The sequence below is a fragment of the Petromyzon marinus genome, unplaced genomic scaffold (assembly GCF_048934315.1).
Source record: "Petromyzon marinus isolate PM22_M1 ecotype Great Lakes invasive population unplaced genomic scaffold, UKy_Petmar_22M1.pri1.0 PM_G_Scaffold_37, whole genome shotgun sequence".
Taxonomy (NCBI): domain Eukaryota; kingdom Metazoa; phylum Chordata; class Hyperoartia; order Petromyzontiformes; family Petromyzontidae; genus Petromyzon; species Petromyzon marinus.
Window position 1 is genome coordinate 1,620,222 of NW_027422950.1, and position 23,970 is coordinate 1,644,191.

Genomic DNA, 23,970 nt, shown 5'->3' on the forward strand with positions numbered 1-23,970 from the left:
AGGATTTGTGAGCTCCTCACACAATCCAGTCTGGTTAAACCCAGGATGGATCGTAGGCAGGTCAGCCTAAATGTTTCTAACCGGCGAAGATGTTCCATTAGGGGGGTCCACGTTTCACAAGCGTAGAGAAGGGAGGGAATGACCGTGGCCGAGAAGACCTGAAGCTTAGTGCGGAGCGACAGACCAGGTAGCTTCCACACAGCGTTACGCAACCGATGAAAAGATATTGCCGCTCGACTGATTCGGAGTGAGACCTCTGCTGTTAAACTGGAGCCAGTCATAAGCACACTGCCCAGGTATGGGGAACTCTCCACTCTCTCCACAACTGCCCCATCACCGATTGGGAGTTGTGGGGGTGGAGTGTCCGATGGTACAAAATACCCAGGCAGGTGCTTAGTTTTGGTGGGGCTGATGGTAAGGCCCCACCTCTTAGTGGCACGCTCCAGTCTCAGCAGCAGCGTCTCCAACTCCTCCTCTGACTGAGCAGCTATTACCAAGTCATCAGCATACATAACGTGGTTGAGCAATAGGGAGCCATCCCTTGACCGCACCCGGGCATCGATTAGCCTCCCATTATATCTGTACCATATGGAGATTCCCCCGGTACAGCTATTGAAGGCTTCACGAACTACGTGGTCAAAATAGATGTTAAATAATGTGGGAGCCAGAGGACATCCCTGTCGCACCCCAAGGTGTACAGGGAATGGCTCTGACTCCCGGCCACGTAGTTTTACCCGGGCCCGCTCACCATCATGAAGGTCCTTAATGATCGTGAGCAGAGAGTCAGGTACTCCAAAAGCACGAAGAACGACCCAGAGCCCAGGCCTACTGATGGTATCATAGGCCTTGACCAGGTCAATAAAGCAGAGATGTAGGTCTTGTTGGAATTCCCTACACCTCTGCTGTAGCAGACGGACAGAAAATATGGCATCTGTGCAGGACCGCCCTTTCCTGAAACCGCATTGGGGCTCCGCAAGCCTCTCCTCAGCGTGCCTGGCAAGGCGATGCTGAATAATCCTTGCCAGGACCTTTCCCGGCACACTGAGGAGTGAGATGCCCCTGTAGTTGTTACAGTCTGTGCGGTCCCCCTTCTTAAAAAGGGGGACCACCAGGGCATCCTTCCAATCCTGCGGAACCCGTCCAGTGGTCCAGACTGTTGTTATGATGTCATATAGGGTAGTCTGTGCACAAACGCCACCCTCCCTCAGCATTTCGCTTGGGAGATCATCTCTGCCCGCTGCCTTTCCTGGTCTCAGACTCCGGATCGCCTTCAATACTTCCTCAGCAGATGGCACCTCAGCCAGCCACTCACAGGGGGTGACTTCATCCAATATTTGAGGCACCGCAGCCTCAGTAGGGTCATCCTCACTTTGTGCCACGATGTTTTCCTGGCTGTGGGATTTTCCCTCCCCCAGGACCTCACAGAAATGCTCAGCAAATCTGCGAACCTGTTCCTGGGGGTCGGAAATTGGATCACCGTTTTTTCCCCTAATGATGGTAATAGGTGTGGCGCTGCAGGTTACTTTTTTGATGGAGTTAAATAGCGATTTGTGATCATGGGCCACTGAGGCAGACTCCATCTCCTCAGCAACCCGCGACCACCACCCATCCTTGCAGCGCCTCACGGCTCTCCGAACCTCCGAGCGAAGGCTGCGGTAAGCCTCCTCATTCTCTGACGTGGGATTCTGTAGCCGATGACAGTGGGCCTGTCGCTTTTTCTCAACCATCCTGAACAACTCCTCTGTCATCCAGGGTGTCTGGGGAGGTCTGGACCGCGTACCCAAAGCAGCCATTGCAGCTGCATGAGTCACAGTCCTAAACCTCGCCCATTTACCCTCGACATCAGGAGGAGTCGGGGACGATGCCAATCCCAGCCGCAAGCGATGATGAAATTCTCGCTTGCAACTTTCATCAGATAACTGAGACCAGGCCACTTTAGGTTGGAATGGGGTCCTGGGTGTACACCCACCACCGGAGTGGAAGAATGGCAGGCGCATCTTACAGATGACTAGTCGATGGTCAGAGGGCAGATCAGCTCCACGGTAGGTCCTGGTGTCAAGGACATGGGCTCGCATTCGCTGGTCCGTCACTATGTAGTCCAGCAGATGTTCTTGCTTGGACCCGGCATGCATCCATGATGTTGTGTGGATGCGCCGATGCCGGAACAGCGTGTTGGTAATTACAAGCCCATGGGCTGCACAAAAATCTAGCAGCCTCCTACCGTTGTTATTGAGCTGATCTGGCCCATGCCCTCCAATCACTCCAGACCAGGTGCCAGTATCATGACCAACTCGGGCATTGAAGTCACCCAACATGATGACTCTATCCCGAGGGGCCACACACAGGACACAGACAGAGAGACACACACTGTACACACACAGGACACAGACACAGAGACACACGCTGTACACGCACAGGACACAGACACAGAGAGACACACGCTGTACACACACAGGACACAGACAGAGAGACACGCTGTACACGCACAGGACACAGACAGAGAGACACGCTGTACACGCACAGGACACAGACACAGAGAGACATGCTGTACACACACAGGACACAGAGAGACACACGCTGCACACACACAGGACACAGACACAGAGACACACGCTGTACACGCACAGGACACAGACACAGAGAGACACATGCTGTACACACACAGGACACAGACAGAGAGACACGCTGTACACGCACAGGACACAGACACAGAGAGACACACGCTGTACACGCACAGCACACAGAGAGACACACGCTGTAAACACACAGGACACAGACACAGAGACACACGCTGTACACACACAGGACACAGAGACACACGCTGTACACACACAGACACAGAGAGACACACGCTGTACACACACAGGACACAGACACAGAGAGACACACGATGTACATGCACAGGACAGACACAGAGAGACACACGCTGTACACACACAGGACACAGACACAGAGAGACACGTGCTGTACACACACAGGACACAGACACAGAGAGACACACGCTGTACACACACAGGACACAGACACACACGCTGTACACACACCGGACACAGAGAGACACACGCGGTACACGCACAGGACACAGACACAGAGAGACACGCTGGACACACACAGGACACAGACAGAGAGACACATGCTGTACACACACAGGACACAGAGAGACACACGCTGTACACACACAGGACACAGACACAGAGAGACACACGCTGTACACACACATGACACAAAGAGACACACGCTGTACACACACAGGACACAGACACAGAGAGACACGCTGTACACACACACACAGAGAGAGACACACGCTGTACACACACAGGACACAGACACAGAGAGACACGCTGTACACACACACACACACAGAGACACACGCTGTACCCACACAAGACAAAGACACAGAGACACACGCTGTACACACACAGGACACAGACACAGAGAGACACACACTGTACACACACAGGACACAGACACAGAGACACACGCTGTACACACACAGGACACAGACAGAGACACGCTGTACACGCACAGGACACAGAGAGAGACACATGATGTACACACACAGGACACAGAGAGACACACGCTGTACACACACAGGACACAGACACAGAGAGACACACGCTGTACACACACAGGACACAGACACAGAGAGACACACGCTGTACACACACGTACACAGAGAGACACATGCTGTACACACACAGGACACAGACACAGAGAGACACACGCTGTACACACACAGGACACAGACACAGAGAGACACACGCTGTACACACACAGGACACAGAGAGACACACGCTGTACACACAGGACACACAGAGAGACCCACGCTGTACACGCACAGGACACAGACACAGATAGACAAACGCTGTACACGCACAGGACACAGACAGACACACGCTGTACACACACAGGACACAGAGAGACACACGCTGTACACACACAGGACACAGAAACAGAGAGACACACGCTGTACACACACAGGACACAGAGAGACACACGCTGTACACCCACAGGACACAGACACAGAGAGACACACGCTGTACACGCACAGGACAGACACAGAGAGACACACGCTGTACACACACAGGGCACAGACACAGAGAGAAACGTGCTGTACACACAGGACACAGACAGAGAGACAGGCTGTACACACACAGGACACAGACACAGAGAGACACACGCTGTACACACACAGTATACAGACAGAGAGACACACACAGGACGCACAGAGAGACACACGCTGTACACACACAGGACACAGACACAGAGAGACACATGCTGTACACGCACAGGACACAGACACAGAGAGACACATGCTGTACACGCACAGGACACAGACACAGAGAGACACACGCTGTACACACACAGGACACAGACACAGAGAGACATCCTGTACACACACAGGACACAGAGAGACACACGTTGCACACACACAGGACACAGACACAGAGAGACACACGCTGTACACACACAGCACACAGAGAGACACACGCTGTAAACACACAGGACACAGACACAGAGAGACACACGCTGTACACGCACAGGACAGACACAGAGAGACACACGCTGTACACACACAGGACACAGACACAGAGAGACACACGCTGTACACACACAGGACACAGACATAGAGAGACACACACAGGACACACAGAGAGACACGCTGTACACACACAGGACACAGACAGAGAGACACGCTGTACACGCACAGGACACAGAGACATGCTGTACACACACAGGACACAGAGAGACACACGCTGTAAACACACAGGACACAGACACAGAGAGACACACGCTGTACACGCACAGGACACAGACACAGAGAGACAAAAGGCGATCTGGGCCTTGTTTAAGTAACGAATGATATTAAAATATAGTCATCGTGTTTTCTGGTCGGATTCATCGAAGAGTTGCGAGGAAGTTGTAAAAGTCGATGTCGATTTTTTTTTGTTCCCCCAGCGAACGCGCGGCCGCCTCAAGATGGTGGCGGGCGGTGACGGGCGGGTTAATGGCGAGTCGATCACGTGACCCTCGCCGATCACGTGACACCCGCGCGGGGGAGGGCGGGAAATAGGCGCTCCTCGGCACGTAAACATTCGCGTTGTTTTACATTAAGCCCCAGGTTCGTTGTGGTGTTGTTAACGTTGTCGGCGCATGATGTGTGGCTTAATAAATTAACTTTTACGTTGAAAAAAGAAAAAGAGAGTGAGAGAACAGGCTAGCAGTGGAGAGGCTAGGAGAGTGAGAGAGAACAGGCTAGCAGTGGAGAGGCTAGGAGGGTGAGAGAACAGGCTAGCAGTGGAGAGGCTAGGAGAGTGAGAGAGAACAGGCTAGCAGTGGAGAGGCTAGGAGAGAGAGAGAACAGGCTAGCAGTAGAGAGGCTAGGAGCGTGAGAGAACAGGCTAGCAGTGGAGAGGCTAGGAGCGTGAGAGAACAGGCTAGCAGTAGAGAGGCTAGGAGCGTGAGAGAGAACAGGCTAGCCGTGGAGAGGCTGAGAGTGAGAGAACAGGCTAGCAGTAGAGAGGCTAGGAGCGTGAGAGAGAACAGGCTAGCAGTGGAGAGGCTAGGAGAGTGAGAGAGAACAGGCTAGCAGTGGAGAGGCTAGGAGAGTGAGAGAGAACAGGCTAGCAGTGGAGAGGCTAGGAGAGAGAGAACAGGCTAGCAGTGGAGAGGCTAGGAGAGTGAGAGAACAGGCTAGCAGTGGAGAGGCTAGGAGAGTGAGAGAACAGGCTAGCAGTGGAGAGGCTAGGAGCGTGAGAGAACAGGCTAGCAGTAGAGAGGCTAGGAGCGTGAGAGAGAACAGGCTAGCAGTGGAGAGGCTAGGAGGGTGAGAGAACAGGCTAGCAGTGGAGAGGCTAGGAGAGTGAGAGAGAACAGGCTAGCAGTGGAGAGGCTAGGAGGGTGAGAGAACAGGCTAGCAGTGGAGAGGCTAGGAGCGTGAGAGAACAGGCTAGCAGTGGAGAGGCTAGGAGAGAGAGAACAGGCTAGCAGTGGAGAGGCTAGGAGCGTGAGAGAACAGGCTATCAGTAGAGAGGCTAGGAGGGTGAGAGAGAACAGGCTAGCCGTGGAGAGGCTATGAGAGTGAGAGAACAGGCTAGCAGTAGAGAGGCTAGGAGCGTGAGAGAGAACAGGCTAGCAGTGGAGAGGCTAGGAGAGTGAGAGATAACAGGCTAGCAGTGGAGAGGCTAGGAGAGTGAGAGAGAACAGGCTAGCAGTGGAGAGGCTAGGAGAGAGAGAACAGGCTAGCAGTGGAGAGGCTAGGAGAGTGAGAGAACAGGCTAGCAGTGGAGAGGCTAGGAGCGTGAGAGAACAGGCTAGCAGTAGAGAGGCTAGGAGCGTGAGAGAGAACAGGCTAGCAGTGGAGAGGCTAGGAGGGTGAGAGAACAGGCTAGCAGTGGAGAGGCTAGGAGCGTGAGAGAGAACAGGCTAGCAGTGGAGAGGCTAGGAGAGTGAGAGAGAACAGGCAGGCAGTGGAGAGGCTAGGAGAGAGAGAGAACAGGCTAGCAGTGGAGAGGCTAGGAGAGAGAGAGAACAGGCTAGCAGTGGAGAGGCTAGGAGGGTGAGAGAACAGGCTAGCAGTGGAGAGGCTAGGAGAGGTGAGAGAGAACAGGCTAGCAGTGGAGAGGCTAGGAGGGTGAGAGAACAGGCTAGCAGTGGAGAGGCTAGGAGGGTGAGAGAACAGGCTAGCAGTGGAGAGGCTAGGAGAGAGAGAACAGGCTAGCAGTGGAGAGGCTAGGAGCGTGAGAGAACAGGCTAGCAGTGGAGAGGCCAGGAGGGTGAGAGAACAGGCTAGCAGTGGAGAGGCTAGGAGAGAGAGAGAGAACAGGCGAGCAGTGGAGAGGCTAGGAGAGTGAGAGAGAACAGGCTAGCAGTGGAGAGGCTAGGAGAAGGTGAGAGAACAGGCTAGCAGTGGAGAGGCTAGGAGAGGGTGAGAGAACAGGCTAGCAGTGGAGAGGCTAGGAGAGTGAGAGAACAGGCTAGCAGCGGAGAGGCTTGGAGAGAGAGCACAGGGCAGCAGTGGAGAGGCTAGGAGCGTGAGAGAGAACAGGCTAGCAGTGGAGAGGCTAGGAGAGTGAGAGCACAGGCTAGCAGTGGAGAGGCTAAGGAGAGTGAGAGAACAGGCTAGCAGTAGAGAGGCTAGGAGCGTGAGAGAGAACAGGCTAGCAGTGGAGAGGCTAGGAGAGTGAGAGAGAGAACAGGCTAGCAGTGGAGAGGCTAAGGAACGTGAGAGAACAGGCTAGCAGTGGAGAGGCTAGGAGCGTGAGAGAACAGGCTAGCAGTAGAGAGGCTAGGAGGGTGAGAGAGAACAGGCTAGCCGTGGAGAGGCTATGAGAGTGAGAGAACAGGCTAGCAGTAGAGAGGCTAGGAGCGTGAGAGAGAACAGGCTAGCAGTGGAGAGGCTAGGAGAGTGAGAGAGAACAGGCTAGCAGTGGAGAGGCTAGGAGAGTGAGAGAGAACAGGCTAGCAGTGGAGAGGCTAGGAGAGAGAGAACAGGCTACCAGTGGAGGCTAGGAGAGTGAGAGAACAGGCTAGCAGTGGAGAGGCTAGGAGAGTGAGAGAACAGGCTAGCAGTGGAGAGGCTAGGAGCGTGAGAGAACAGGCTAGCAGTAGATAGGCTAGGAGCGTGAGAGAGAACAGGCTAGCAGTGGAGAAGCTAGGAGGGTGAGAGAACAGGCTAGCAGTGGAGAGGCTAGGAGCGTGAGAGAGAACAGGCTAGCAGTGGAGAGGCTAGGAGAGTGAGAGAGAACAGGCAGGCAGTGGAGAGGCTAGGAGAGTGAGAGAGAACAGGCTAGCAGTGGAGAGGCTAGGAGAGTGAGAGAGAACAGGCTAGCAGTGGAGAGGCTAGGAGAGTGAGAGAGAACAGGCTAGCAGTGGAGAGGCTAGGAGGGTGAGAGAACAGGCTAGCAGTGGAGAGGCTAGGAGCGTGAGAGAACAGGCTAGCAGTGGAGAGGCTAGGAGCGTGAGAGAACAGGCTAGCAGTAGAGAGGCTAGGAGGGTGAGAGAGAACAGGCTAGCCGTGGAGAGGCTATGAGAGTGAGAGCACAGGCTAGCAGTAGAGAGGCTAGGAGCGTGAGAGAGAACAGGCTAGCAGTGGAGAGGCTAGGAGAGTGAGAGATAACAGGCTAGCAGTGGAGAGGCTAGGAGAGTGAGAGAGAACAGGCTAGCAGTGGAGAGGCTAGGAGAGAGAGAACAGGCTAGCAGTGGAGAGGCTAGGAGAGTGAGAGAACAGGCTAGCAGTGGAGAGACTAGGAGAGTGAGAGAACAGGCTAGCAGTGGAGAGGCTAGGAGCGTGAGAGAACAGGCTAGCAGTATAGAGGCTAGGAGCGTGAGAGAGAACAGGCAGGCAGTGGAGAGGCTAGGAGAGTGAGAGAACAGGCTAGCAGTGGAGAGGCTAGGAGGGTGAAAGAACAGGCTAGCAGTGGAGAGGCTAGGAGCGTGAGAGAACAGGCTAGCAGTGGAGAGGCTAGGAGAGAGAGAACAGGCTAGCAGTGGAGAGGCTAGGAGTGTGAGAGAACAGGCTAGCAGTGGAGAGGCCAGGAGGGTGAGAGAACAGGCTAGCAGTGGAGAGGCTTGGAGAGAGAGAACAGGGCAGCAGTGGAGAGGCTAGGAGCGTGAGAGAGAACAGGCTAGCAGTGTAGAGGCTAGGAGCGTGAGAGAACAGGCTAGCAGTGGAGAGGCTAAGGAGAGTGAGAGAACAGGCTAGCAGTAGAGAGGCTAGGAGCATGAGAGAGAACAGGCTAGCAGTGGAGAGGCTAGGAGAGTGAGAGAGAGAACAGGCTAGCAGTGGGGAGGCTAAGGAGCGTGAGAGAACAGGCTAGCAGTGGAGAGGCTAGGAGCGTGAGAGAACAGGCTAGCAGTGGAGAGGCTAGGAGGGTGAGAGAGAACAGGCGAGCCGTGGAGAGGCTATGAGAGTGAGAGAACAGGCTAGCAGTAGAGAGGCTAGGAGCGTGAGAGAGAACAGGCTAGCAGTGTAGAGGCTAGGAGAGTGAGAGAGAACAGGCTAGCAGTGGAGAGGCTAGGAGAGTGAGAGAGAACAGGCTAGCAGTGGAGAGGCTCGGAGAGAGAGAACAGGCTAGCAGTGGAGAGGCTAGGAGAGTGAGAGAACAGGCTAGCAGTGGAGAGGCTAGGAGAGTGAGAGAACAGGCTAGCAGTGGAGAGGCTAGGAGCGTGAGAGAATAGGCTAGCAGTAGAGAGGCTAGGAGCGTGAGAGAGAACAGGCTAGCAGTGGAGAGGCTAGGAGGGTGAGAGAACAGGCTAGCAGTGGAGAGGCTAGGAGAGTGAGAGAACAGGCTAGCAGTGGAGAGGCTAGGAGGGTGAGAGAACAGGCTAGCAGTGGAGAGGCTAGGAGAGTGAGAGAGAACAGGCAAGCAGTGGAGAGGCTAGGAGCGTGAGAGAACAGGCTAGCAGTAGAGAGGCTAGGAGCGTGAGAGAGAACAGGCTAGCAGTGGAGAGGCTAGGAGGGTGAGAGAACAGGCTAGCAGTGGAGAGGCTAGGAGCGTGAGAGAGAACAGGCTAGCAGTGGAGAGGCTAGGAGAGTGAGAGAGAACAGGCAGGCAGTGGAGAGGCTAGGAGAGTGAGAGAGAACAGGCTAGCAGTGGAGTGGCTAGGAGGGTGAGAGAACAGGCTAGCAGTGGAGAGGCTAGGAGAGAGAGAACAGGCTAGCAGTGGAGAGGCTAGGAGCGTGAGAGAACAGGCTAGCAGTGGAGAGGCTAGGAGTGTGAGAGAACAGGCTAGCAGTAGAGAGGCTAGGAGGGTGAGAGAGAACAGGCTAGCCGTGGAGAGGCTATGAGAGTGAGAGAACAGGCTAGCAGTAGAGAGGCTAGGAGCGTGAGAGAACAGGCTAGCAGTGGAGAGGCTAGGAGAGTGAGAGAGAACAGGCTAGCAGTGGAGAGGCTAGGAGGGTGAGAGAACAGGCTAGCAGTGGAGAGGCTAGGAGAGTGAGAGAACAGGCTAGCAGTGGAGAGGCTAGGAGGGTGAGAGAACAGGCTAGCAGTGGAGAGGCTAGGAGCGTGAGAGAACAGGCTAGCAGTGGAGAGGCCAGGAGGGTGAGAGAACAGGCTAGCAGTGGAGAGGCTAGGAGCGTGAGAGAGAACAGGCTAGCAGTGGAGAGGCTAGGAGAGAGAGAGAACAGGCGAGCAGTGGAGAGGCTAAGAGAGGGAGAGAGAACAGGCTAGCAGTGGAGAGGCTAGGAGAGGGTGAGAGAACAGGCTAGCAGTGGAGAGGCTAGGAGAGGGTGAGAGAACAGGCTAGCAGTGGAGAGGCTAGGAGAGTGAGAGAACAGGCTAGCAGTGGAGAGGCTTGGAGAGAGAGAACAGGGCAGCAGTGGAGAGGCTAGGAGCGTGAGAGAGAACAGGCTAGCAGTGGAGAGGCTAGGAGCGTGAGAGAACAGGCTAGCAGTGGAGAGGCTAAGGAGAGTGAGAGAACAGGCTAGCAGTAGAGAGGCTAGGAGCGTGAGAGATAACAGGCTAGCAGTGGAGAGGCTAGGAGAGTGAGAGAGAGAACAGGCTAGCAGTGGAGAGGCTAAGGAGTGTGAGAGAGAGAACAGGCTAGCAGTGGAGAGGCTAAGGAGTGTGAGAGAACAGGCTAGCAGTGGAGAGGCTAGGAGAGTGAGAGAGAACAGGCTAGCAGTGGAGAGGCTAAGGAGGGTGAGAGAACAGGCTAGCAGTGGAGTGGCTAGGAGCGTGAGAGAACAGGCTAGCAGTAGAGAGGCTAGGAGAGAGAGAATAGGCTAGCAGTGGAGAGGCTAGGAGCGTGAGAGAACAGGCTAGCAGTGGAGAGGCCAGGAGGGTGAGAGAACAGGCTAGCAGTGGAGAGGCTAGGAGCGTGAGAGAGAACAGGCTAGCAGTGGAGAGGCTATGAGCGTGAGAGAGAACAGGCTAGCAGTGGAGAGGCTAGGAGAGAGAGAGAGAACAGGCGAGCAGTGGAGAGGCTAGGAGAGTGAGAGAGAACAGGCTAGCAGTGGAGAGGCTAGGAGAGGGTGAGAGAACAGGCTAGCAGTGGAGAGGCTAGGAGAGGGTGAGAGAACAGGCTAGCAGTGGAGAGGCTAGGAGAGTGAGAGAACAGGCTAGCAGTGGAGAGGCTTGGAGAGAGAGAACAGGGCAGCAGTGGAGAGGCTAGGAGCGTGAGAGAGAACAGGCTAGCAGTGGAGAGGCTAGGAGAGTGAGAGAGAGAACAGGCTAGCAGTGGAGAGGCTAAGGAGCGTGAGAGAACAGGCTAGCAGTGGAGAGGCTAGGAGAATGAGAGAGAACAGGCTAGCAGTGGAGAGGCTAGGAGAGTGAGAGAGAACAGGCTAGCAGTGGAGAGGCTAGGAGAGAGAGAAACAGGCTAGCAGTGGAGAGGCTAGGAGAGTGAGAGAACAGGCTAGCAGTGGAGAGGCTAGGAGAGTGAGAGAACAGGCTAGCAGTGGAGAGGCTAGGAGCGTGAGAGAACAGGCTAGCAGTAGAGAGGCTAGGAGCGTGAGAGAGAACAGGCTAGCAGTGGAGAGGCTAGGAGGGTGAGAGAACAGGCTAGCAGTGGAGAGGCTAGGAGCGTGAGAGAGAACAGGCTAGCAGTGGAGAGGCTAGGAGAGTGAGAGAGAACAGGCAGGCAGTGGAGAGGCTAGGAGAGTGAGAGAGAACAGGCTAGCAGTGGAGAGGCTAGGAGGGTGAGAGAACAGGCTAGCAGTGGAGAGGCTAGGAGAGTGAGAGAGAACAGGCTAGCAGTGGAGAGGCTAGGAGGGTGAGAGAACAGGCTAGCAGTGGAGAGGCTAGGAGCGTGAGAGAACAGGCTAGCAGTGGAGAGGCTAGGAGAGAGAGAACAGGCTAGCAGTGGAGAGGCTAGGAGCGTGAGAGAACAGGCTAGCAGTGGAGAGGCTAGGAGCGTGAGAGAACAGGCTAGCAGTAGAGAGGCTAGGAGGGTGAGAGAGAACAGGCTAGCCGTGGAGAGGCTATGAGAGTGAGAGAACAGGCTAGCAGTAGAGAGGCTAGGAGCGTGAGAGAGAACAGGCTAGCAGTGGAGAGGCTAGGAGAGTGAGAGATAACAGGCTAGCAGTGGAGAGGCTAGGAGAGTGAGAGAGAACAGGCTAGCAGTGGAGAGTCTAGGAGAGAGAGAACAGGCTAGCAGTGGAGAGGCTAGGAGAGTGAGAGAATAGGCTAGCAGTGGAGAGGCTAGGAGAGTGAGAGAACAGGCTAGCAGTGGAGAGGCTAGGAGCGTGAGAGAACAGGCTAGCAGTAGAGAGGCTAGGAGCGTGAGAGAGAACAGGCTAGCAGTGGAGAGGCTAGGAGGGTGAGAGAACAGGCTAGCAGTGGAGAGGCTAGGAGCATGAGAGAGAACAGGCTAACAGTGGAGAGACTATGAGAGTGAGAGAACAGGCTAGCAGTAGAGAGGCTAGGAGAGTGAGAGAGAACAGGCTAGCAGTGGAGAGGCTAGGAGGGTGAGAGAACAGGCTAGCAGTGGAGAGGCTAGGAGAGTGAGAGAACAGGCTAGCAGTGGAGAGGCTAGGAGGGTGAGAGAACAGGCTAGCAGTGGAGAGGCGAGGAGCGTGAGAGAACAGGCTAGCAGTGGAGAGGCCAGGAGGGTGAGAGAACAGGCTAGCAGTGGAGAGGCTTGGAGGGAGAGAACAGGGCAGCAGTGGAGAGGCTAGGAGCGTGAGAGAACAGGCTAGCAGTGGAGAGGCTAAGGAGAGTGAGAGAACAGGCTAGCAGTAGAGAGGCTAGGAGCGTGAGAGAGAACAGGCTAGCAGTGGAGAGGCTAGGAGAGTGAGAGAGAGAACAGGCTAGCAGTGGAGAGGCTAAGGAGCGTGAGAGAACCGGCTAGCAGTGGAGAGGCTAGGAGCGTGAGAGTACAGGATAGCAGTAGAGAGGCTGAGAGAGAACAGGCTAGCCGTGGAGAGGCTATGAGAGTGAGAGAACAGGCTAGCAGTAGAGAGGCTAGGAAGGTGAGAGAGAACAGGCTAGCAGTGGAGAGGCTAGGAGAGTGAGAGAGAACAGGCTAGCAGTGGAGAGGCTAGGAGAGTGAGAGAGAACAGGCTAGCAGTGGAGAGGCTAGGAGAGAGAGAACAGGCTAGCAGTGGAGAGGCTAGGAGAGTGAGAGAACAGGCTAGCAGTGGAGAGGCTAGGAGAGTGAGAGAACAGGCTAGCAGTGGAGAGGCTAGGAGCGTGAGAGAACAGGCTAGCAGTAGAGAGGCTAGGAGCGTGAGAGAGAACAGGCTAGCAGTGGAGAGGCTAGGAGGGTGAGAGAACTGGCTAGCAGTGGAGAGGCTAGGAGAGTGAGAGAGAACAGGCAGGCAGTGGAGAGGCTAGGAGAGTGAGAGAGAACAGGCTAGCAGTGGAGAGGCTAGGAGGGTGAGAGAACAGGCTAGCAGTGGAGAGGCTAGGAGAGTGAGAGAGAACAGGCTAGCAGTGGAGAGGCTAGGAGGGTGAGAGAACAGGCTAGCAGTGGAGAGGCTAGGAGCGTGAGAGAACAGGCTAGCAGTGGAGAGGCTAGGAGGGTGAGAGAACAGGCTAGCAGTGGAGAGGCTAGGAGAGTGAGAGAGAACAGGCTAGCAGTGGAGAGGCTAGGAGCGTGAGAGAACAGGCTAGCAGTGGAGAGGCTAGGAGGGTGAGAGAACAGGCTAGCAGTGGAGAGGCTAGGAGCGTGAGAGAACAGGCTAGCAGTGGAGAGGCTAGGAGAGAGAGAACAGGCTAGCAGTGGAGAGGCTAGGAGCGTGAGAGAACAGGCTAGCAGTGGAGAGGCCAGGAGGGAGAGAGAACAGGCTAGCAGTGGAGAGGCTAGGAGCGTGAGAGAGAACAGGCTAGCAGTGGAGAGGCTAGGAGAGAGAGAGAACAGGCGAGCAGTGGAGAGGCTAGGAGAGTGAGAGAGAACAGGCTAGCAGTGGAGAGGCTAGGAGAGGGTGAGAGATCAGGCTAGCAGTGGAGAGGCTAGGTGAGTGAGAGAACAGGCTAGCAGTGGAGAGGCTTGGAGAGAGAGAACAGGGCAGCAGTGGAGAGGCTAGGAGCGTGAGAGAGAACAGGCTAGCAGTGGAGAGGCTAGGAGCGTGAGAGAACAGGCTAGCAGTGGAGAGGCTAAGGAGAGTGAGAGAACAGGCTAGCAGTAGAGAGGCTAGGAGTGTGAGAGAGAACAGGCTAGCAGTGGAGAGGCTAGGAGAGTGAGAGAGAGAACAGGCTAGCAGTGGAGAGGCTAAGGAGTGTGAGAGAACAGGCTAGCAGTGGAGAGGCTAGGAGAGTGAGACAACAGGCAAGCAGTGGAGAGGCTAGGAGGGTGAGAGAACAGGCTAGCAGTGGAGTGGCTAGGAGCGTGAGAGAACAGGCTAGCAGTAGAGAGGCTAGGAGAGAGAGAATAGGCTAGCAGTGGAGAGGCTAGGAGCGTGAGAGAACAGGCTAGCAGTGGAGAGGCCAGGAGGGTGAGAGAACAGGCTAGCAGTGGAGAGGCTTTTAGCGTGAGAGAGAACAGGCTAGCAGTGGAGAGGCTAGGAGAGTGAGAGAGAACAGGCTAGCAGTGGAGAGGCTAGGAGAGGGTGAGAGAACAGGCTAGCAGTGGAGAGGCTAGGAGAGGGTGAGAGAACAGGCTAGCAGTGGAGAGGCTAGGAGAGTGAGAGAACAGGCTAGCAGTAGAGAGGCTAGGAGCGTGAGAGAGAACAGGCTAGCAGTGGAGAGGCTAGGAGAGTGAGAGAGAACAGGCTAGCAGTGGAGAGGCTAAGGAGCGTGAGAGGACAGGCTAGCAGTGGAGAGGCTATAAGAGTGAGAGAGAACAGGCTAGCAGTGGAGAGGCTAGGAGAGTGAGAGAGAACAGGCTAGCAGTGGAGAGGCTAGGAGAGGGTGAGAGAACAGGCTAGCAGTGGAGAGGCTAGGAGAGGGTGAGAGAACAGGCTAGCAGTGGAGAGGCTAGGAGAGTGAGAGAACAGGCTAGCAGTGGAGAGGCTTGGAGAGAGAGAACAGGGCAGCAGTGGAGAGGCTAGGAGCGTGAGAGAGAACAGGCTAGCAGTGGAGAGGCTAGGAGCGTGAGAGAACAGGCTAGCAGTGGAGAGGCTAGGAGCGTGAGAGAGAACTGGCTAGCAGTGGAGAGGCTAGGAGAGTGAGAGAGAACAGGCAGGCAGTGGAGAGGCTAGGAGAGTGAGAGAGAACAGGCTAGCAGTGGAGAGGCTAGGAGGGTGAGAGAACAGGCTAGCAGTGGAGAGGCTAGGAGAGTGAGAGAGAACAGGCTAGCAGTGGAGAGGCTAGGAGGGTGAGAGAACAGGCTAGCAGTGGAGAGGCTAGGAGCGTGAGAGAACAGGCTAGCAGTGGAGAGGCTAGGAGGGTGAGAGAACAGGCTAGCAGTGGAGAGGCTAGGAGCGTGAGAGAACAGGCTAGCAGTGGAGAGGCTAAGGAGCGTGAGAGAACAGGCTAGCAGTGGAGAGGCTAGAAGAGTGAGAGAGAACAGGCTAGCAGTGGAGAGGCTAGGAGAGTGAGAGAGAACAGGCTAGCAGTGGAGAGGCTAGGAGAGGGTGAGAGAACAGGCTAGCAGTGGAGAGGCTAGGAGAGGGTGAGAGAACAGGCTAGCAGTGGAGAGGCTAGGAGAGTGAGAGAACAGGCTAGCAGTGGAGAGGCTTGGAGAGAGAGAACAGGGCAGCAGTGGAGAGGCTAGGAGCGTGAGAGAGAACAGGCTAGCAGTGGAGAGGCTAGGAGCGTGAGAGAACAGGCTAGCAGTGGAGAGGCTAGGAGCGTGAGAGAGAACTGGCTAGCAGTGGAGAGGCTAGGAGAGTGAGAGAGAACAGGCAGGCAGTGGAGAGGCTAGGAGAGTGAGAGAGAACAGGCTAGCAGTGGAGAGGCTAGGAGGGTGAGAGAACAGGCTAGCAGTGGAGAGGCTAGGAGAGTGAGAGAGAACAGGCTAGCAGTGGAGAGGCTAGGAGGGTGAGAGAACAGGCTAGCAGTGGAGAGGCTAGGAGCGTGAGAGAACAGGCTAGCAGTGGAGAGGCTAGGAGGGTGAGAGAACAGGCTAGCAGTGGAGAGGCTAGGAGCGTGAGAGAACAGGCTAGCAGTGGAGAGGCTAGGAGAGTGAGAGAACAGGCTAGCAGTGGAGAGGCTAGGAGGGTGAGAGAACAGGCTAGCAGTGGAGAGGCTAGGAGCGTGAGAGAACAGGCTAGCAGTGGAGAGGCTAGGAGAGAGAGAACAGGCTAGCAGTGGAGAGGCTAGGAGCGTGAGAGAACAGGCTAGCAGTGGAGAGGCCAGGAGGGTGAGAGAACAGGCTAGCAGTGGAGAGGCTAGGAGCGTGAGAGAGAACAGGCTAGCAGTGGAGAGGCTAGGAGAGAGAGAGAGAACAGGCGAGCAGTGGAGAGGCTAGGAGAGTGAGAGAGAACAGGCTAGCAGTGGAGAGGCTAGGAGAGGGTGAGAAAACAGGCTAGCAGTGGAGAGGCTAGGAGAGGGTGAGAGAACAGGCTAGCAGTGGAGAGGCTAGGAGAGAGAGCACAGGGCAGCAGTGGAGAGGCTAGGAGCGTGAGAGAGAACAGGCTAGCAGTGGAGAGGCTAGGAGCGTGAGAGCACAGGCTAGCAGTGGAGAGGCTAAGGAGAGTGAGAGAACAGTAGAGAGGCTAGGAGCGTGAGAGAGAACAGGCTAGCAGTGGAGAGGCTAGGAGAGTGAGAGAGAGAACAGGCTAGCAGTGGAGAGGCTAAGGAACGTGAGAGAACAGGCTAGCAGTGGAGAGGCTAGGAGCGTGAGAGAACAGGCTAGCAGTAGAGAGGCTAGGAGGGTGAGAGAGAACAGGCTAGCCGTGGAGAGGCTATGAGAGTGAGAGAACAGGCTAGCAGTAGAGAGGCTAGGAGCGTGAGAGAGAACAGGCTAGCAGTGGAGAGGCTAGGAGAGTGAGAGAGAACAGGCTAGCAGTGGAGAGGCTAGGAGAGTGAGAGAGAACAGGCTAGCAGTGGAGAGGCTAGGAGAGAGAGAACAGGCTACCAGTGGAGGCTAGGAGAGTGAGAGAACAGGCTAGCAGTGGAGAGGCTAGGAGAGTGAGAGAACAGGCTAGCAGTGGAGAGGCTAGGAGCGTGAGAGAACAGGCTAGCAGTAGATAGGCTAGGAGCGTGAGAGAGAACAGGCTAGCAGTGGAGAAGCTAGGAGGGTGAGAGAACAGGCTAGCAGTGGAGAGGCTAGGAGCGTGAGAGAGAACAGGCTAGCAGTGCAGAGGCTAGGAGAGTGAGAGAGAACAGGCAGGCAGTGGAGAGGCTAGGAGAGTGAGAGAGAACAGGCTAGCAGTGGAGAGGCTAGGAGAGTGAGAGAGAACAGGCTAGCAGTGGAGAGGCTAGGAGAGTGAGAGAGAACAGGCTAGCAGTGGAGAGGCTAGGAGGGTGAGAGAACAGGCTAGCAGTGGAGAGGCTAGGAGCGTGAGAGAACAGGCTAGCAGTGGAGAGGCTAGGAGCGTGAGAGAACAGGCTAGCAGTAGAGAGGCTAGGAGGGTGAGAGAGAACAGGCTAGCCGTGGAGAGGCTATGAGAGTGAGAGAACAGGCTAGCAGTAGAGAGGCTAGGAGCGTGAGAGAGAACAGGCTAGCAGTGGAGAGGCTAGGAGAGTGAGAGATAACAGGCTAGCAGTGGAGAGGCTAGGAGAGTGAGAGAGAACAGGCTAGCAGTGGAGAGGCTAGGAGAGAGAGAACAGGCTAGCAGTGGAGAGGCTAGGAGAGTGAGAGAACAGGCTAGCAGTGGAGAGACTAGGAGAGTGAGAGAACAGGCTAGCAGTGGAGAGGCTAGGAGCGTGAGAGAACAGGCTAGCAGTATAGAGGCTAGGAGCGTGAGAGAGAACAGGCAGGCAGTGGAGAGGCTAGGAGAGTGAGAGAACAGGCTAGCAGTGGAGAGGCTAGGAGGGTGAAAGAACAGGCTAGCAGTGGAGAGGCTAGGAGCGTGAGAGAACAGGCTAGCAGTGGAGAGGCTAGGAGAGAGAGAACAGGCTAGCAGTGGAGAGGCTAGGAGTGTGAGAGAACAGGCTAGCAGTGGAGAGGCCAGGAGGGTGAGAGAACAGGCTAGCAGTGGAGAGGCTTGGAGAGAGAGAACAGGGCAGCAGTGGAGAGGCTAGGAGCGTGAGAGAGAACAGGCTAGCAGTGTAGAGGCTAGGAGCGTGAGAGAACAGGCTAGCAGTGGAGAGGCTAAGGAGAGTGAGAGAACAGGCTAGCAGTAGAGAGGCTAGGAGCATGAGAGAGAACAGGCTAGCAGTGGAGAGGCTAGGAGAGTGAGAGAGAGAACAGGCTAGCAGTGGGGAGGCTAAGGAGCGTGAGAGAACAGGCTAGCAGTGGAGAGGCTAGGAGCGTGAGAGAACAGGCTAGCAGTGGAGAGGCTAGGAGGGTGAGAGAGAACAGGCGAGCCGTGGAGAGGCTATGAGAGTGAGAGAACAGGCTAGCAGTAGAGAGGCTAGGAGCGTGAGAGAGAACAGGCTAGCAGTGTAGAGGCTAGGAGAGTGAGAGAGAACAGGCTAGCAGTGGAGAGGCTAGGAGAGTGAGAGAGAACAGGCTAGCAGTGGAGAGGCTAGGAGAGAGAGAACAGGCTAGCAGTGGAGAGGCTAGGAGAGTGAGAGAACAGGCTAGCAGTGGAGAGGCTAGGAGAGTGAGAGAACAGGCTAGCAGTGGAGAGGCTAGGAGCGTGAGAGAATAGGCTAGCAGTAGAGAGGCTAGGAGCGTGAGAGAGAACAGGCTAGCAGTGGAGAGGCTAGGAGGGTGAGAGAACAGGCTAGCAGTGGAGAGGCTAGGAGAGTGAGAGAACAGGCTAGCAGTGGAGAGGCTAGGAGGGTGAGAGAACAGGCTAGCAGTGGAGAGGCTAGGAGAGTGAGAGAGAACAGGCAAGCAGTGGAGAGGCTAGGAGCGTGAGAGAACAGGCTAGCAGTAGAGAGGCTAGGAGCGTGAGAGAGAACAGGCTAGCAGTGGAGAGGCTAGGAGGGTGAGAGAACAGGCTAGCAGTGGAGAGGCTAGGAGCGTGAGAGAGAACAGGCTAGCAGTGGAGAGGCTAGGAGAGTGAGAGAGAACAGGCAGGCAGTGGAGAGGCTAGGAGAGTGAGAGAGAACAGGCTAGCAGTGGAGTGGCTAGGAGGGTGAGAGAACAGGCTAGCAGTGGAGAGGCTAGGAGAGAGAGAACAGGCTAGCAGTGGAGAGGCTAGGAGCGTGAGAGAACAGGCTAGCAGTGGAGAGGCTAGGAGTGTGAGAGAACAGGCTAGCAGTAGAGAGGCTAGGAGGGTGAGAGAGAACAGGCTAGCCGTGGAGAGGCTATGAGAGTGAGAGAACAGGCTAGCAGTAGAGAGGCTAGGAGCGTGAGAGAACAGGCTAGCAGTGGAGAGGCTAGGAGAGTGAGAGATAACAGGCTAGCAGTGGAGAGGCTAGGAGAGTGAGAGAGAACAGGCTACCAGTGGAGAGGCTAGGAGAGAGAGAACAGGCTAGCAGTGGAGAGGCTAGGAGAGTGAGAGAACAGGCTAGCAGTGGAGAGGCTAGGAGAGTGAGAGAACAGGCTAGCAGTGAAGAGGCTAGGAGAGTGAGAGAACAGGCTAGCAGTGAAGAGGCTAGGAGCGTGAGAGAACAGGCTAGCAGTAGAGAGGCTAGGAGCGTGAGAGAGAACAGGCTAGCAGTGGAGAGGCTAGGAAGGTGAGAGAACAGGCTAGCAGTGGAGAGGCTAGGAGCGTGAGAGAGAACAGGCTAGCAGTGGAGAGGCTAGGAGAGTGAGAGAGAACAGGCAGGCAGTGGAGAGGCTAGGAGAGTGAGAGAGAACAGGCTAGCAGTGGAGAGGCTAGGAGGGTGAGAGAACAGGCTAGCAGTGGAGAGGCTAGGAGAGTGAGAGAACAGGCTAGCAGTGGAGAGGCTAGGAGGGTGAGAGAACAGGCTAGCAGTGGAGAGGCTAGGAGCGTGAGAGAACAGGCTAGCAGTGGAGAGGCCAGGAGGGTGAGAGAACAGGCTAGCAGTGGAGAGGCTAGGAGCGTGAGAGAGAACAGGCTAGCAGTGGAGAGGCTAGGAGAGAGAGAGAACAGGCGAGCAGTGGAGAGGCTAAGAGAGGGAGAGAGAACAGGCTAGCAGTGGAGAGGCTAGGAGAGGGTGAGAGAACAGGCTAGCAGTGGAGAGGCTAGGAGAGGGTGAGAGAACAGGCTAGCAGTGGAGAGGCTAGGAGAGTGAGAGAACAGGCTAGCAGTGGAGAGGCTTGGAGAGAGAGAACAGGGCAGCAGTGGAGAGGCTAGGAGCGTGAGAGAGAACAGGCTAGCAGTGGAGAGGCTAGGAGCATGAGAGAACAGGCTAGCAGTGGAGAGGCTAAGGAGAGTGAGAGAACAGGCTAGCAGTAGAGAGGCTAGGAGCGTGAGAGATAACAGGCTAGCAGTGGAGAGGCTAGGAGAGTGAGAGAGAGAACAGGCTAGCAGTGGAGAGGCTAAGGAGTGTGAGAGAGAGAACAGGCTAGCAGTGGAGAGGCTAAGGAGTGTGAGAGAACAGGCTAGCAGTGGAGAGGCTAGGAGAGTGAGAGAGAACAGGCTAGCAGTGGAGAGGCTAAGGAGGGTGAGAGAACAGGCTAGCAGTGGAGTGGCTAGGAGCGTGAGAGAACAGGCTAGCAGTAGAGAGGCTAGGAGAGAGAGAATAGGCTAGCAGTGGAGAGGCTAGGAGCGTGAGAGAACAGGCTAGCAGTGGAGAGGCCAGGAGGGTGAGAGAACAGGCTAGCAGTGGAGAGGCTAGGAGCGTGAGAGAGAACAGGCTAGCAGTGGAGAGGCTAGGAGAGAGAGAGAGAACAGGCGAGCAGTGGAGAGGCTAGGAGAGGGTGAGAGAACAGGCTAGCAGTGGAGAGGCTAGGAGAGGGTGAGAGAACAGGCTAGCAGTGGAGAGGCTAGGAGAGTGAGAGAACAGGCTAGCAGTGGAGAGGCTTGGAGAGAGAGAACAGGGCAGCAGTGGAGAGGCTAGGAGCGTGAGAGAGAACAGGCTAGCAGTGGAGAGGCTAGGAGAGTGAGAGAGAGAACAGGCTAGCAGTGGAGAGGCTAAGGAGCGTGAGAGAACAGGCTAGCAGTGGAGAGGCTAGGAGAATGAGAGAGAACAGGCTAGCAGTGGAGAGGCTAGGAGAGTGAGAGAGAACAGGCTAGCAGTGGAGAGGCTAGGAGAGAGAGAAACAGGCTAGCAGTGGAGAGGCTAGGAGAGTGAGAGAACAGGCTAGCAGTGGAGAGGCTAGGAGAGTGAGAGAACAGGCTAGCAGTGGAGAGGCTAGGAGCGTGAGAGAACAGGCTAGCAGTAGAGAGGCTAGGAGCGTGAGAGAGAACAGGCTAGCAGTGGAGAGGCTAGGAGGGTGAGAGAACAGGCTAGCAGTGGAGAGGCTAGGAGCGTGAGAGAGAACAGGCTAGCAGTGGAGAGGCTAGGAGAGTGAGAGAGAACAGGCAGGCAGTGGAGAGGCTAGGAGAGTGAGAGAGAACAGGCTAGCAGTGGAGAGGCTAGGAGGGTGAGAGAACAGGCTAGCAGTGGAGAGGCTAGGAGAGTGAGAGAGAACAGGCTAGCAGTGGAGAGGCTAGGAGGGTGAGAGAACAGGCTAGCAGTGGAGAGGCTAGGAGCGTGAGAGAACAGGCTAGCAGTGGAGAGGCTAGGAGAGAGAGAACAGGCTAGCAGTGGAGAGGCTAGGAGCGTGAGAGAACAGGCTAGCAGTGGAGAGGCTAGGAGCGTGAGAGAACAGGCTAGCAGTAGAGAGGCTAGGAGGGTGAGAGAGAACAGGCTAGCCGTGGAGAGGCTATGAGAGTGAGAGAACAGGCTAGCAGTAGAGAGGCTAGGAGCGTGAGAGAGAACAGGCTAGCAGTGGAGAGGCTAGGAGAGTGAGAGATAACAGGCTAGCAGTGGAGAGGCTAGGAGAGTGAGAGAGAACAGGCTAGCAGTGGAGAGTCTAGGAGAGAGAGAACAGGCTAGCAGTGGAGAGGCTAGGAGAGTGAGAGAATAGGCTAGCAGTGGAGAGGCTAGGAGAGTGAGAGAACAGGCTAGCAGTGGAGAGGCTAGGAGCGTGAGAGAACAGGCTAGCAGTAGAGAGGCTAGGAGCGTGAGAGAGAACAGGCTAGCAGTGGAGAGGCTAGGAGGGTGAGAGAACAGGCTAGCAGTGGAGAGGCTAGGAGCATGAGAGAGAACAGGCTAACAGTGGAGAGACTATGAGAGTGAGAGAACAGGCTAGCAGTAGAGAGGCTAGGAGAGTGAGAGAGAACAGGCTAGCAGTGGAGAGGCTAGGAGGGTGAGAGAACAGGCTAGCAGTGGAGAGGCTAGGAGAGTGAGAGAACAGGCTAGCAGTGGAGAGGCTAGGAGGGTGAGAGAACAGGCTAGCAGTGGAGAGGCGAGGAGCGTGAGAGAACAGGCTAGCAGTGGAGAGGCCAGGAGGGTGAGAGAACAGGCTAGCAGTGGAGAGGCTTGGAGGGAGAGAACAGGGCAGCAGTGGAGAGGCTAGGAGCGTGAGAGAACAGGCTAGCAGTGGAGAGGCTAAGGAGAGTGAGAGAACAGGCTAGCAGTAGAGAGGCTAGGAGCGTGAGAGAGAACAGGCTAGCAGTGGAGAGGCTAGGAGAGTGAGAGAGAGAACAGGCTAGCAGTGGAGAGGCTAGGAGAGTGAGAGAGAGAACAGGCTAGCAGTGGAGAGGCTAAGGAGCGTGAGAGAACCGGCTAGCAGTGGAGAGGCTAGGAGCGTGAGAGTACAGGATAGCAGTAGAGAGGCTGAGAGAGAACAGGCTAGCCGTGGAGAGGCTATGAGAGTGAGAGAACAGGCTAGCAGTAGAGAGGCTAGGAGCGTGAGAGAGAACAGGCTAGCAGTGGAGAGGCTAGGAGAGTGAGAGAGAACAGGCTAGCAGTGGAGAGGCTAGGAGAGAGAGAACAGGCTAGCAGTGGAGAGGCTAGGAGAGTGAGAGAACAGGCTAGCAGTGGAGAGGCTAGGAGAGTGAGAGAACAGGCTAGCAGTGGAGAGGCTAGGAGCGTGAGAGAACAGGCTAGCAGTAGAGAGGCTAGGAGCGTGAGAGAGAACAGGCTAGCAGTGGAGAGGCTAGGAGGGTGAGAGAACTGGCTAGCAGTGGAGAGGCTAGGAGAGTGAGAGAGAACAGGCAGGCAGTGGAGAGGCTAGGAGAGTGAGAGAGAACAGGCTAGCAGTGGAGAGGCTAGGAGGGTGAGAGAACAGGCTAGCAGTGGAGAGGCTAGGAGAGTGAGAGAGAACAGGCTAGCAGTGGAGAGGCTAGGAGGGTGAGAGAACAGGCTAGCAGTGGAGAGGCTAGGAGCGTGAGAGAACAGGCTAGCAGTGGAGAGGCTAGGAGGGTGAGAGAACAGGCTAGCAGTGGAGAGGCTAGGAGAGTGAGAGAGAACAGGCTAGCAGTGGAGAGGCTAGGAGCGTGAGAGAACAGGCTAGCAGTGGAGAGGCTAGGAGGGTGAGAGAACAGGCTAGCAGTGGAGAGGCTAGGAGCGTGAGAGAACAGGCTAGCAGTGGAGAGGCTAGGAGAGAGAGAACAGGCTAGCAGTGGAGAGGCTAGGAGCGTGAGAGAACAGGCTAGCAGTGGAGAGGCCAGGAGGGAGAGAGAACAGGCTAGCAGTGGAGAGGCTAGGAGCGTGAGAGAGAACAGGCTAGCAGTGGAGAGGCTAGGAGAGAGAGAGAACAGGCGAGCAGTGGAGAGGCTAGGAGAGTGAGAGAGAACAGGCTAGCAGTGGAGAGGCTAGGAGAGGGTGAGAAAACAGGCTAGCAGTGGAGAGGCTAGGAGAGGGTGAGAGATCAGGCTAGCAGTGGAGAGGCTAGGTGAGTGAGAGAACAGGCTAGCAGTGGAGAGGCTTGGAGAGAGAGAACAGGGCAGCAGTGGAGAGGCTAGGAGCGTGAGAGAGAACAGGCTAGCAGTGGAGAGGCTAGGAGCGTGAGAGAACAGGCTAGCAGTGGAGAGGCTAAGGAGAGTGAGAGAACAGGCTAGCAGTAGAGAGGCTAGGAGTGTGAGAGAGAACAGGCTAGCAGTGGAGAGGCTAGGAGAGTGAGAGAGAGAACAGGCTAGCAGTGGAGAGGCTAAGGAGTGTGAGAGAACAGGCTAGCAGTGGAGAGGCT